The sequence below is a fragment of the Balaenoptera borealis genome (assembly GCF_965194805.1).
Source record: "Balaenoptera borealis genome assembly, chromosome: 6".
In the NCBI taxonomy this organism is placed as follows: Eukaryota; Metazoa; Chordata; class Mammalia; order Artiodactyla; family Balaenopteridae; genus Balaenoptera; species Balaenoptera borealis.
In genome coordinates, this window is record NC_138863.1 from 75489784 (window position 1) to 75505329 (window position 15546).

The 15546-nt window shown below is 31.9% G+C and overlaps 1 long non-coding RNA gene across 3 annotated transcripts in view; it reads left to right on the forward strand.

Moving 5' to 3' along the window:
* The window catches only part of LOC309630470, a 290298-nt gene that overhangs the window by 236192 nt on the left and 38560 nt on the right, over positions 1-15546 (forward strand). The gene's annotated exons all lie outside the window — the stretch shown is intronic.

A 15546-nucleotide genomic window follows, 5' to 3' on the forward strand; every position in this document is an offset into this window, starting at 1 on the left:
TAAAAGTTGCCCTGGAATTTTTGAGATTTCCATACCCCCTTTCAATTAAAAAAAAAAATCCAAATACTGATGATTCTGTATTACCTGAAAATTTGGCTTTTACAAATTAAAGGTTAGTTTCGTATATGAATTTGCTGTCAGTGTTCCAGATGTTAAGATTTCTGCCCCAGGTGCTTGTAGTTTTATTTATTGGAAGACTATCTGATGATGAAGAGTTTGAGATCTCCCTGCCAGAATGTGAATGGATTTCCCAGAGCTTAGCATAACAGAGTGTAAAATAGATACAGAAACTGTGTGATGCATAATTTGCTCAGAGAGCTGTTTTTTCAGGTGTGTTAGTAGAACACTTTTCTCATTAGATACTTTGTGAAAACACAATTACCTGGTCTGAGGAAGGCTGCCCTGCCCACATCACTTTTACTGTCAGGTGCAGTCTGAAGGTTAGCTGTTAATAACTCACCACTACTCTTTCTTTTTTTTTTCTGAAGAATTACCATCTTATTAAACACTAGCTGTCTGATGTAGAAGGTAGTATTAAAAAAAAGAAACAGGCCCCAAATGGAGTCATTTGTGCTAAGTTCACATTACCAAACCAAGACTTACCTAACCTGATTGCAGTTTTGACCTTCTTCAGGAATGTAATCTTAACTGGTCAGTCTGGAATTTCCTGGTCAGCACCAGTGAAGTAATCTGCCTATTAGACTACTTTGTTTTCCAAAGGAAGGTGACCTTGCTCAAAATAATTCTTTTTTCATTTGCAACTTCCTTGTCCCATCCATTCTCTAATTTTATAAACATTTCATTTTCTGTAGCTCTTTGGAGATGCTTTCCAGTTGCTTAATGGGATGCTGTTCTATTCATGAATTGTTGAATAAAGCCAATTAGATCTTCAAATTTACTCAGTTGAATTTTGTTGTTTAACAGTAGCATCTCCTCGACACCCACAATGCAGGCAACACATAGCCAATGATTGACTGGCAAAGGGGTACAAAAAAGCTAGCCACCTTGCCACAGAGTGAGGCTAATTTTGTGGTCCAATTTGTGCTGTCCGGGGGAATCAAACTGAAGCTAGTCTCCAGCTGAAACTGTATTTTGTTTCTGAAAACACTCTCTCAGTAAATCACTTGTGCTAGAATGCCTTTCTCATGTTCTGCTGCTGAGAAATCTGACTTAAGACAAATATATTTGGGGGAAAAACTGCCTATTACTTATTACTATTTATTATTATTATTGATTATTACTGTCTACTCTTAGAGAGTCAGTAAACTTTGCATATTAAAGATTATGATGTTCTACAGTCACAAATATTATTAATTTTCTTTTAACATAATATTCCCATTTTTTTAACAATGGAATCATTTTTTTCTATAGTAACATGTTATACCTCTCAGTTCTAGTGTTTCTCAGGATTTGCTTGGGGAAAAGCTGGCTTAGAAGATGTGATTCTTCACTTAGGCCTAAAAGACACAAAATTTGGATTGAAAAATTATATCTAGCTCTCCCAGGACAATGCCACTTTTGGTCCAGGCTCTTTAAGCTCTAGCAAGTACCTTTCTGGCTAACTTGAAAGGATGAGTTACAGAACGTTTGAGATTTTTGTCAGATATCAAAGTAGAGGAATATCTTTCAGGAAACACTATTCATTGCTATAAGTAACTCTTCTTGAGTACTCTAAGTTGGTGAATTGCAATTCTGACTCCTTTATATTAGCATTTGCCTTTTTTCTCTCTGATTGCCTATTGCTAAGAAGACCATACATATGGTTTGCCCTGCACAGTAGAGTCTTGGATTCATTTGTTGTCTAGTGTTATTATTAACAGTGTTTCTCTCTTAAAGGTGTCCTGGTTTGGATGATAAATTGTGTGGTTTTCTCTACCTATAATCAGTGACTTTGCTGCCTGACTCTGGGACTCTTCCTAGGCTTGATGCCCTCATGTGCTATTGAGTTTGCCACCAGTTATGACATTTTGTTATTGTGTGAATGAGCTCTGCTGAAAGTCCTCTGCCCACTCGATACACTGCAATTTATTATAGAAATACACTGAGATAATCATGCCCAGGGAGAAGTTAATAAGCTTGTTTAAATGTGTAGATTACTGATATATGAATACAGTTTCCTTTTTATCCATAGTCTTAACATCTGCTTACCACACCACCAATTCTTTTTTTTTTTTTCACTTCTTTAGAGAAACAGGAAGTTTGTACATTTTTTTTCCTTTTGTGAAATTCTAAGATAGAATTGTGTGAGAGCATCACTACTTATGCCAACTTGAAGTTAAAATGGTGTGAAAATATCAAAAGTGTTGAATGTAAAACAAACTTCTGGAGAACATATCTACAGTCAGAAAAATAGGTCACTTACAGCTCAGGATACAGAAGTAAATAACCGAGATTCAAGAGATTTGGCTGAGTATGACATACAGTGAAAAAATACTTTAAGGATTTTAAAACATCTTTTTATTCTTATGGAATAAAAATTAAGTCATTTTACCTTTTTTCTTTATGCACTGAAAAATCGTTCTATATTGTTTTCCTCTGGACTTAAAACACAGAACTGATTCATATATTTTAAGTCTTTACCTGAATGCCATAATTCCATAAATGCTCCTTAAACGTGACTTTTCCACGTTACCAGTGGAACTAACGTTTCATATGTGGGAGAATAGGAACCAATCCACTTTCTCATGCTCATCAGTGTGGAAGTCCCATATCTCTGTTAAGAAAAACCACATAGTTTCCTATTTTGTTATATTTTTCTACTTTGACAAAGTTTTTCATGCAGTTTTATGTTGATTTGCAATAAAAAATTCCACAAAAACGTGGTGAAACTTTTTTCTCAGGAATGTTGAGTTCTCCAGGGATTCCTTTTGCATAATGTTTTGGTTCTACAGGTATTCTGAGACGAAATAAATGCTTTTCAAATGTTGATATATGAGTATATAGATTAGTGACTAAATCTAAAGTCAATTTAAATTTTTTGACTCTGTGGGTTTCCTTCACTTTAAAACTCTCATTAGTACAATAACAAACAAACAAACACATTAAGGGGCTATTATTTTTTTAAACAACAAAGATGTCATGAGTTTTAAAAAACTCATAAAGATGTTATTGTATAGTTCATACTATGAACATGTTTACATTACCTGTGGAACACCATTTTTTTTTATAGATCTTTATTGGAGTATAATTGCTTCACAATACTGTGTTAGTTTCTGTTGTACAACAAAGTGAATCAGCCATATGCATACATATATCCCCATATCCCCTCCCTCTTGCATCTCCCTCCCACCCTTCCTATCCCACCCCTCTAGGTCATCACAAAGCAGCGAGCTGATCTCCCTGTGCTATGCTGCTGCTTCCCACTAGCTAACTATTTTACATCCGGTAGTGTATATATGTTGATTTTATGATCAATGAGAACACTATTAGAACTATTACAACACTATTAGTCTAGCTCCATGAATTATAAAAAATAATTGCATCAGAGACTCAGCTACTGATGAGGCAGAGATCTGAAATGCTCCCATAAGCCTCCAATATATAAACAATTATAAAATGCAGATAAAATAAAAATAAATATATATTTAAAGACACTAGAATGTATCCAATGACAGAACTAGAAGAAAGTTTGCAGCTTCCTGGCCCACGTGTGCTGCCCAACCCCCCAAGGCTCTGGTTGAAGGAAATGACCTTGGAGAAACAGAAATTATAGTGGAAAAACAACAGATTTATCAACTGAAGTTAACAGAGATAAGCATTCAGGTCTGGAAAACATTGAGAAACTCAAAGGGGAAATCCCTAACTGTGAAAAAGCAAAAGATTAGACCCCTTCAGGACATAAATTGTCTGAGTCCCTGGTTGACAGTTAAGTTATGCATGTGCAAAAGACACCACAAACGGCACACCAAGAGAAAGGCAGAGACTAGAGAGAAAAATACTGTTGAAACTTAGAGCAATAGGGAGCCAGAAATGTGAATTTAATGCTTTTCAAAAAAAAGTGCATTCTCCAGTTGTAAATATCTTTGGGTGCAGAAAGCCTCAAGGGTAAGATTACAAAGCTGAAAGCCAGCAGAATTGCTGAAATTAAGGATATCCTGAAAAGCAAGGAAACCTGCTAAATTTTGTATGTAAAAGAGAGTCCCACAGGAATTAGGTTAAGTAAAAAGGCAGCAATGGGAAAGCATAAGAACAGGGCAGATGTAATTAGCTGCATGACTTGGAGTAGAAATAGTTTGTGATTTGATTCTTGGCAACTGAACTATCAACTAGAAAAAAATCCAATAACCATCAGGAGAACATTGTCCATTGTCACTTCAATAAATTATCTAAAATGGGCAAGTAACAACCAAATCACCAGACGTGCAAAGAAACAGAAAAGTGTAACCCATAGGCACAATTTTCTTTTAATTTAAAGAATGAATCAATAGAATCTTATTCATAGTAAGTCAGATATTAAAATAAGCAGAGGAAGATTTCAAAGCAGCCATTCTAAGTATGTTCAAAGAATTAAATTAGAATGTATTCAAATATTTGAAGACAAATATGGCATTAATAATTGAACAGATAAACAATCTCAACAGAGAAATGCAAACTATTAAAAAAATAGAAGTTCTAGAATTTAAAATTACAATTACTGAAATAGCAAGGTGAACACAATAGTATGTTGGAAATGGCAGAAGAAAGATGCAGTGATTTGAATATATATCACTATAAATTGCCCAATCCAAAGCCCAGATGGAAAAAGATTGAAGAAAAATGATCAGAACCTCAGAGATCTGTGGTCATATATGAAGCAGTCCAACATACATGTAATTGAAATCCTAGGAGGAGAAAAGCAAGAGAAAATGACAGAAAAATAATTTGAAAAAAATGTCAAAAGCCTTTCAAATTTGCTAGAAAATATTAATTTAAAGATTCAAATACTCACAGAGCCCTAAGCTGACTGAAAATGAAGAAATCCAGTTTGCGACACACAGTAGTTTAAATATAGATTGTCAATAAAAAAGGAAATTTTGAAAACAATAATGAAGGAAAACAACAGTAACTTTAATGGCTTGCTTCTCATTAAAAATTATGGAAGCCAAAAGACATTAGCTTGACATTTTCAATATTCTGAAGGAATAAAAGAGGCAAAAAAATTTCTAAATCCAGTGAGGTTATCCTCCACAAGTAAAGATGATTGTGTATTTCTAATTGTTATAAAATTCTACAAAATGCAAACTGATATATAGTGACAGAAAACAGGTCAATGGTTGCCTGAGAACTGGGATGGAGGGGGGGCTATAAAACATTGAGGCACCAGGAAAATTTTGGAAGTGATGAAAATGTTTGTTGTCTTGATTTATTGATTTTTGATGATTTATATATGTATAACCTTCATGAAATACACACTCACACACGCATGTGTGTAAAACCTTATCACGTTATATCTTTTAGATATGTGAAGTTTGTGCTACATCTATTTAACCTCAAAAATCTGTAAAAAATGAAGGCAAAATGATGACATTTTCAGATAAACTAAGACTTAGAGAACTTGCTGCCAGCAGACCTGAACTATAAGAAATGCTAAATGAAGTCTTCAGTCTGAAGGGAAATGGTACTAGTTAGTAAATTAGTAAATTTCTATAAGAAGAAATAAAGACCATCAGAAAAGGTAAATATAAAAACTCTTTTTCTTATTTTAAAAAATGACTAAAATTTATAACACTTATTGAGTTTATTATATATAATATTATCTATCTATCATCTATTGCAGACAACTGTGATACTAAAATTGAGAGAACAAATAGAAAAAAACTTTTGCAAACTGTCATATTTTTCCTGAATTTACTATTTTGCTAATTTACTATTAATTATAGGTAGATTGATATACATTTAAGAAATATACTCCTATTCTTAGAAATATTATTAAAATCACAATGGAAGGAGACATAGCTAAAAATCAGTAGTGTTCTTAAGATGGAATATTACAAAATATTTGATTATGTTAATCAAGAAAGGCAGAAATGGAGGAACAGAAGAACAAAAATATACAGTACAATGCTGGACATAAATATAATCATGTCAATAATTATAGTAAATGTAAAGGGCTAAACAGTTCAATAAAAAGGCAGAAATTGTCAATCTGTATTTAAAAAGCAAGAGCTAATTATATGTAATCTGCATGAGATGCTCTTTAAGTACCAAAACACAAATAGACCAAAAGGCTAGAAATAGATGTTCAAAGCAAACAGTAAGCATAAGTAAGTGAGAGTGACCACATTAATATCAGACAGAATAGATTTCCAGAAAAGGAAACAAGAAATATCTTAAATCAATGAGCTAAGCTTACACTTAAGAAACTGGAAAAGGAAAAGCAAACTAAGCCAAAAGTAAGCAGAAGAAAGAAAATAATAAAGATGACAGCAGAAATCAACAAAAAAGGACACTAAACAAGAATAGAAAAAAATCAATAAAATGAAAATGAAAAATAATAAAATTCATATAACTCTACCCAAACTGATAAGGAAAAAAAGAAACAGCACAAATTCCTAAATTAGCATTGAAAGAAGAACACCACTGTAGATCTTTTAGAAGTTAAAAGGAAAATAAGGAAATATTATGAACAATTTTTTCAATAATCAGATGACCCAGATGAAATAAACACATTCAGTATGCAAAAATTAACTTTTTCTATATACTAGCAGTGAAAAAGTAGAAAATGAACTTAAAAAAAATCAACCTATCATGAAAAATAGGAAATAGTTATGGATGAATATCAGAAAGTATGTGAACAACTTATAGTTTGAAAATGACAAAACAAAGCTAAAAAGTTAAAGAATAGCTAAATAATTAGAAAGATATACCATATTCATTGATTAGAAGACTCAATATTTTTAAGATATCAATTCACTACAAGTTGATCTGTGGATTCTATGTAATCCGTAGATTCTATGTAATCCATAGATTCTATGTAATCAGAATCAAAATTCTTGTGGGATTTTTGGTAGAAATTGTCAGTTTATATAGAAATGCCAAGATCCTAGAAGAGGAAAAAGAATTCTGAAAAAATGGAAAAAATTAGAGGACTTAGATTCCTGATTTCAAGACTTAAACAGACAATGTGGGATTGGGATAAGAATACACAAATAGATCAATGGAACAGAATAGGGTCCAAAATTAGACGAACCCATATACTGATTTTGACAATAGTGCAGAGGTGATTCAATGTGCAAAGAGTATGTTTTCAACGAACTGTGCAGCAACAATTGTATAACTATGTGCAAGGTATGTACTCATCTCTCATGCCACCCACAATTAATTCAAAATAGATCATAGGTTGAAAAATACTAAAAGAAATCATAGAAATCTTTGTGATATTGGATCAGGCAAAGATTTATTTAAAAAGACACCAAAACCATGAACTATGAAGGAAAAAAATAAGTAGAAACTTTAAAATTAAAAACTCCTGCTCTTCAAAAGATGTTAAGGAAAATAAAAATCTACATACTATGGGATTCCATTCGGCAGTATAAAGGAGCAAAATATGCATTCATACAACAGAAATGAATCTTAAAAGGATTAGGCTAAATTAAAAAAGGTAGACACACAAGACTACATATTGCCTGATTCTATTCACATGAAATTCCAGACAAGAAATAATTATAGTAAAAAAATGTGGAGAAGTGATTAATAGTGACCAGGGATGGGGAAAGGGATTGACACCAAAGGGGATGAGAGAAGTATTTGGGAAGCTGTTTTACACTATGATTATGGTAGTGGTTATACAAATCTATACTTTTGTCAACACTCTTTGAACTACACACTTAAAATTACTGAGTAATTGTATGTAAATTATACCTTAATTTAAAAAATAAATATATAAACAAAAAAAGTCAAAAATTGTATCAGAAAACTAACGAAATGAGAGAGAGATGCCTAAATGCAAGTAAATAAACTGGGTAGAGGACTATGTGTTGATGAATAGAAAGATAAAGAAACTGCAGAATTTGATGAGAGTCCAAGATTGAGACCCAGAGTTCATCATCTGGTATTAGAAATGGGGGAAAAATGTTAGAACTAATTTCAAAACCAAAAATTATTTGTTCTTTGAAAATTTTATAAAACTCTCCTATAATGTCCTTCTATGCCTAATGAATTTTTAATTTAGGTAATTGACAATCATTTCCATTTCTTTTATGTTTATTTTTTTATTCAGATATCTATCACTACTCAAGTCAATTTTGTTGTTTAAATTTTCCTAGAAAATATGGCCTCTTTCACTTAGATTTTATTAGTTAACATAAAATTATCTTTTAAATTTTTGAAATTCTCCATATCTGGCATTGTGTGTCTTTTTTTCATTCATAACCTTCAATATTTAGTATTCTGAACATCAAATTCTGTTGTTTATTTGCTTTAGTAACACCAACTTTTGGTTTTTTAAAAATATTTTTATAGCTTTATTGATATAAATGACATATAAATGTATCAATTTAAGAAGTACAATGTAATGATTTGATGTATGTATATATTGCAGAATGATTACCACAATAAGGTTAGTTAATACATCCAGCACCTTACATAGTTAGCGTGTATGTGTGTCTGTGTGTGTCTGTGTGTGTGTGTATGTGTGTGTGTGGTGAGAACTTTTAAGATCTAATCTCTTAGCAAGTTGGACAACCTAGAAGAAATGGATAAATTCCTAGAAACATAAAACCTTCCAAAACTGAATCATGAAGAAAAAGAAAATTTGAACAGACCAATAATGAGTAAGGAAATTGAATAAGTAATCAAAAAACTCCTAACAAAGAAATGCCCAGTACCAGATGATTGCACTGGTGAATTCTACCAAACATTTAAAGAATTAACACCAGTCCTTCTCAAACACTTCCAAAAATTTGAAGAGGAGAGAACACTACCAAACTCATTTTACAAGGCCAGCATTACTCTGATATCAAAGCCACATAAGAACACCACAAGAAAAGAAAACTTTAGGCAAATATTCCTGATAAGTACAGCTTCTGGTTTGATTGATCAATTACATTATTTGTCTGTAGGGGGAAGGTATTGGATACATATCTTTAAATTTCTGCTTTAATCTTTATTACTTTTATTTTCCCCTTTATATTTTTACATCAACTTATGTTTGCTAATTAGCAGTTTGTTTTTAGAACATGTAGCTTGCAATATTTTAATTTTTTGAAATAATTTGACATTTTATGGTTGATTTTGTTCATATTCCTTGAATATTTGAAAAATGGACTTAATTTATTTTTACTGTGAAATGCAAGTCTACTTACATTTGCATTATAATACAAAGTAGGGTGTATTCACCAAACAAGCTCACTATTTATCCTAATTAAATCTTCCATCTTCTTCTCTATGTTCTACCTTTTCTGTCAAATTATGGGAAACATTTAAGCTATGTTTAGATTTTTATTAATTTTTCCTATTTCTAAAAATGTTTTTCCTTTAAATTTTTTGGTGCTCTGATTTTTAGTGCATAAACCATCAAGACTATTTTATATTTTACACAAATTGCAATTTTTACTAATAGAAATTTTCCACATGGATGGAGCCTATTGTATTTTTCTTGAATTTTTACTTGCCCAAAATTAGTATTAATAGCCCTTTTAATTTTTTTCCTTTTGTTTAGCATACCTACTTTTGGTAGGCAAAATACTAAGATAGCTTCCAAGTTTCCTGCCCTTGGTGTACAATCCTGTATAAAGACCCCCAACTTGAGTGTTGGAGGAACTTATGAATATGATGGGGCAGTTACTCCCTTTATGAGGTTACATTATATGAGCAAGAGTCATATATGTATTATTTTATAAAAGAATCTGTTTTAGTGGATTAGAAGAAAGTTCTCCTTCTGGCTGTGAAGAAATAAACTGCTCACCTGTAAGAGGGCCATATGGCTAAGATGTGGGGAAGTTTTTAGGAGCTGAGAGAATCCCCAGTTTATAGCAAGAAATATGAAGAATGTAATATTCACAATAGATTAAAGCTACTCCATTATTTGGCATCATAATTTGGTAGTAAACATGAACTTGGCCAAGTTTATTGAATTAAAAATAGACTTTCAAAAAAGATTCTTAAAAATAAATGTAAGCCATGAACTTAAGTAGTTGGAAGATGGTATAGGTCATCCTAAAAGTCCCTCCTATTCCCATCCAAAACACCTTACTCAGATATTTTGAGTGCAATCATATGAAATACTTTCACAAACTTTAAAATGTATTCAGCTAAATATAGGGTAGAAAATACTGTGTCTACCAATTGGAAACTTAAAATGTGAATAAGTTTACATATATAGCAATTTAGCTAACTAAAAAACAATAGCTTACATTCTTTCAAATATGGCAGAAAATTGTAGGTTAGGGATATTAGATATTTAATTAGATAATAAAGCCATTAGTGTTTCTTGTTAAGGTTTTAATTATCCTTATTATTCCTCTATTATGCAATGTCCATTATAGCAGCCACTAGCCATAGGTGGATATGAAACTAAATATGCTAATCTGACTATAGAAATACGTTTTTCTTTTTACTTTAATTAATTTAAACTTGAAAAGATATTTAATTTTGTTATTGGAAAAGTTTTAAGTATGCTTGGAAAATTTGGGTATGTAAATCTACTTTTTCAACTGTAAATTGTGTGAAATTTAAATACAGAAAAAGAATTTCCAGTGAAACTTTAGTGTCCAAATCATGATGTGGATAAATGTAAAATACACACTGGATTTACAAGATTTAGTATAAAAAATGTAAAATATCTCATTAAGAGTGTTTTATATGTGTTATATGATCAAATGACAATATTTTGGATACACTGGGCTAAATAAAATACTTTAAATTGAATATGGCTATTTACTTTTTGATTATGGCTCCTAGAAAATTTAAAATTACACATGTGACTTTTATTATATTTCCATTGGCCAGTGTTACTCTATATAGTCTTGATCTTTTATTTCTGTTTTACTTTCATTTCATTTTTACCTTAGCTCTTCTTGGGACATATTTTAAAATTTTTAAATAGATAAAAATTATAGATTTTGGGGAGAATTTTATAGAAGCAGAATTCACGTTTCAACCAGGAGACCTGGCATTTTTTGGGTGGGGGAAAGGGGTGTTTTTCTCAAGTGTAAAATGAATTTCATAGAGGAATTCATTTTAGCATGAGCTACTTAGTATTTCCATAATCATCTTGAGATTGAAAAAAAAAATGCTTTAGGGCCTGGTCTTTAAAGAATGACTGAGACCAACTCCATCAGAACTGTTTGAAAAACAAGGGCATATATTAATTGATTTTGGTTATTTTCCCTTTCTTAGAACTCTTATACATTTTTCTCTCTTAAATTTTTAGAATAAATGGAAGCTCTCACTGAACTCTAATCTTCCTTAGTTGTTCATGCTCCAGAGAACAATGCACTGCTTTTTGGAAGATAATAATTAAAGCCAAAATGTTCTGCCAGCTTTCCGTATCTTAATATAGGGTATATTAAAGTTTGGGCTTCTATTTGTGTTTGGTTTTTGGAGTATAATGGACGTCTACTTCAGGTTTTGGAAGGATGCTATAATACATTTATGTGTTGTTGAATTTGTAGTATTTACCAGCCATGCAAACTTTTTGTCTGTTATCATGAAACATCTGGAAAAAGGGAGGGAAATAGTGTCAGATGCATATATTTGCTGCAGGCTTATTGGGTTAATTATTATAGTTTGATATTTTTAACTCAAATGAAATGCTGTAAGTGAAAGAGAGTTGGATGCTACACCTTTAATCCCTTTTTTCTTTAATGCTAAAGTGAAGGAAAATATATGGGTATATTTATAAGTTGCTATGTGAGCAGTTATATGAAATTTATGCTGTGTAATGGATTATGGAAAGTAGCTTTGAACAAACTAAATGCCCATTTAATTTTATCAAAGCATATTTTTACAAATCCAATAATTATGCAATGTACTAGATTTTTTTTTTTAAGTTTTCTGAAGTATGGTAAACAAGCACCAGGTTTCCTCATTTGCACAGTAATATGGACTCACAGGCTAAGAGTGATTTATGTACTGAAGTAATTTAAATTCCATACCTTCAAAGTCACAATGCATATGTTACATGCCTATAATTATGCTCCTCCGGGTGTGCAAGCCAAGAAGGTGGCAGAGTCAGACACAGAAAAAGAAAGGAGATTGATGATATGGTATTTTGCTAATACAATGCAAGGCACTAACAGATTATGAACCTCATTCTTGCCTTTCCTACTAGGACCTTCTAAATTAGAGTTTCAAACTGATGTCTTCACTGATCTCTCATTTACAGAATTTGCCTTCATTATAAAGAAACCCTCTTGAAAAAAGTTGAAAAAAAGATAAGCAAAACAATACTTCAAATTTCTTTGGTTTAAGGATAAAAGATCTCTCCCACCTCCTCACACACACTCATTTATTAGATTTGACATACATATGCTTAAATATCAAACTTTTTCCCCTATATTTATAGTCATTTGAGGAAGAAAAACTAGTTTAAGGGAACCGATATAATGCACTGGTGTCCTCTAAAAAGTCACACCAATGGAAGGTAGAATACTTTAGGGGAGTACCACACATTTTACTACTTGTAAGTTACAATTCTTGCATACTGTTGTTTCAAAGAGTGATATTGTGGATTTTCTTAGGTTTCCCACAGGTTGCTAGGCATTTTCTTGTCCTAAGTGTTAGGTGACCTTTAAGACGACTGAACATTTATACGGAATACAATTAGACCTGGTAAGCAATTTCTGTTAAATCACACATACTAATTCCTTTATTATGTTACTGCCATGATGTTTAATGGCCACCTTCTTTGCGTCAGTTCAACTTTAGGTTCCATAGAGTGTATTTTTCTCTAAGATATCAGTGGAATTCCACTCAATTTCAAAGTTTTAAATACACACTTCTCTGCTTTTTTCCTTAAAGAAATATGGTGTCTCATTGATAGCATCACAGTGTGCCTGTTCAAAAAGGGAAGAAATATATACTGCTTCACATATTTTTTTAGGGTGATTACCTTTTGATACCATGTAAAATGTCAGTTTGATCTTCAGTTTTTTTAACCCTATTTGGCCATTTCAGATCAAGTTTTCCACAGACATACTTTGTACATTTGATGAGAAAATGAGAAAATTACATAAACACATAAAAGTTGATTGACAGGTGATATATCCAAAGGAAGGTAACAGGTTAAAAATATAGAAACCTGCTGTATCTTATTAGAAAAAATTCTTCTGCATAGTTTTTTAATGTTGCTTGGTTTGTTTGCTTTACCTGGAATCCTGTGGTTGGGGATATATTGTGTGACTGTGGGGATTTCAAACGTTTGCTCTTTACATTTCTAGAAATACGATAGGCTCACCCAGCTACATTTTTTAAGGTAGCTTTATTTGAGTAGATGCTCTTTTGACCCAAAAAATAGAGAAAAAGAAAATTAAAAAAAAAAAAAAAACCTTAGATAATCGATTAGGGATGATTAGTGATTAATTTTAGAGTGAAACAGTTAGATCTGGCCATGTCAGTTATAGGGCACAGTGGCTACCCAAATGGTGTCTTTTATATAACCTCCTTGTTTTCACATAAATGCGTGTGTGTGTTTATGATCATTTTTCTGTATTTGTACAGAATTTAGTGAGTCTCAGAGATCAGTAGGGTGATGTTAATACATGTGGTTTATTGCATAAATTTGAGAGCTATAAGAGGGGGGCTGACTTTTGAGACTAAATTGTGGTGCAGGGTTTCTGAGTTATACTGTTTATACATGTTGGGAACTCAGAATATTGTTGAACCAAGGAAATATCGTAATGGCCAATAACTATAATATTTTCAAACATTAATGGTGATAGAGGTAGGAAGTTATTGCAAATATTGAAGTCACTTTTTTAGTGATTATTCAAAATTTATTACACCTAATAATTCAAATTATTCTCTAAAAAAATTAGAATTTGTTCATTAGCTATTCCATGCTTTTCTTGAAATTACCCAACAGTCTTTGTTCATTAACATATTTTCCTGAAGCTAAATAAAATCATAAACTATGTACTTATTTCTAAGAATTTCCTTAGGGAAGATTTGCTAAAAATTCTTCAAAAGTTAAAAATAACACGTTAATATAAATATAGAAAGTCTTCCAGTCTGAAAAGTCTCTTAGTTAAAAATCACTCATTTTATCCTTTTATTTTTCCTAAATGTAACACACCATGTACTATTTATTATTAATAATGATTCATTCTTCTGAGTACTAATTATTAATTTTTCTACTGGTTAATGATTTTTCAATCCCCTAATATTTATAATGTATACAATAAATTCTAGGTATTACAGGTATAAAGACAAAGACATGATATTTTTTCTGAGTGTTAGTGAGAAGATAGAAATGAAAACACACTTAATGATCAAAACAATTATTGATTTGATGAAGGTATTTCAGAGACTAGTAGGAGCATAGGAGAAGGACTATTACATTAGAAGAGAGAAATTCATTCAATAGTTGCATCATTCTTCTCAAAGATGTTTTACATTAAATGCTATGTTTTCAAAAGACCTGAACAGCCTCTGACAAGTGACTATCGAAGCTTTACAGGAATTAAAGGCTAATAACTATATGGACTAATTTTGGGACATTGGTCAATTGTTCTGTCATCCTATAGATAAAGGCTGTATCAGATATCTTGCAAAAAATTTCCAAGGAGAGTTTCAAGAACCACACATCTCTACTCAAGTCAAGGAGGCAATAAGAAACAATATTCTATCTTTTTAAAAAAGGTATTTAGAGTCTATCAAAAATAAAATCGAAACAATATACTAAAATCAAGAATAAAAGTTTTATAGTGTTAGAAAATCTTAGAGACTAGGTAATTAGATACTTCTAAACTTTTTCTGTGGAGTCAATCCAACCACTTGAAAAATGAATATCAAGAATATAAAACAATTAAAAAGGAGCACTGTTCTGATAAAGTAAGTTTTTACCCCTTGAAGCCACCAGTGTACTTGGCAGTGGTGTGCTAGACTCAGCTCATCTGGCTCATGACACCCAGTTGGCATCCCTTCCCAACTTTGCATTCAGTGATGTTACACTGGCAGCTTGTAAATGGCCATGGGGAGGGTATTTATATCCTGGAAACTGGCAAAGGCTACAAATCAGAACTTCTTTTTCTTTTCCAGAAAGCCATTGTTAAACATCTACCAGTCTGCCACTGAGTACTGAGTATGTAATGGGAGTACTCTGAGGAACACAACTGAAAGAAACATCAATCTAGTGTAACATCTACATGTTACACGGAGGGGCTCAGAGAGATGAAATAGTATTCTTTGCAGATTAACAGATTGTGATAGATTACAGTGGATCTTTACAAGTGATGCTATTAATGGGCTGAATTGTGTCCCTTTAAAATTCATATATTGAAGACCTAACACCCAGTGCCTTGAAGATAGGACCTTTCAAGAGGTGATTAAATAATAATGAGGCCATTAGTGTGGGCCCTAATTCAATGACTTATGTCCTTAAAAGAAGAGGAAATTTAGAAACACAAA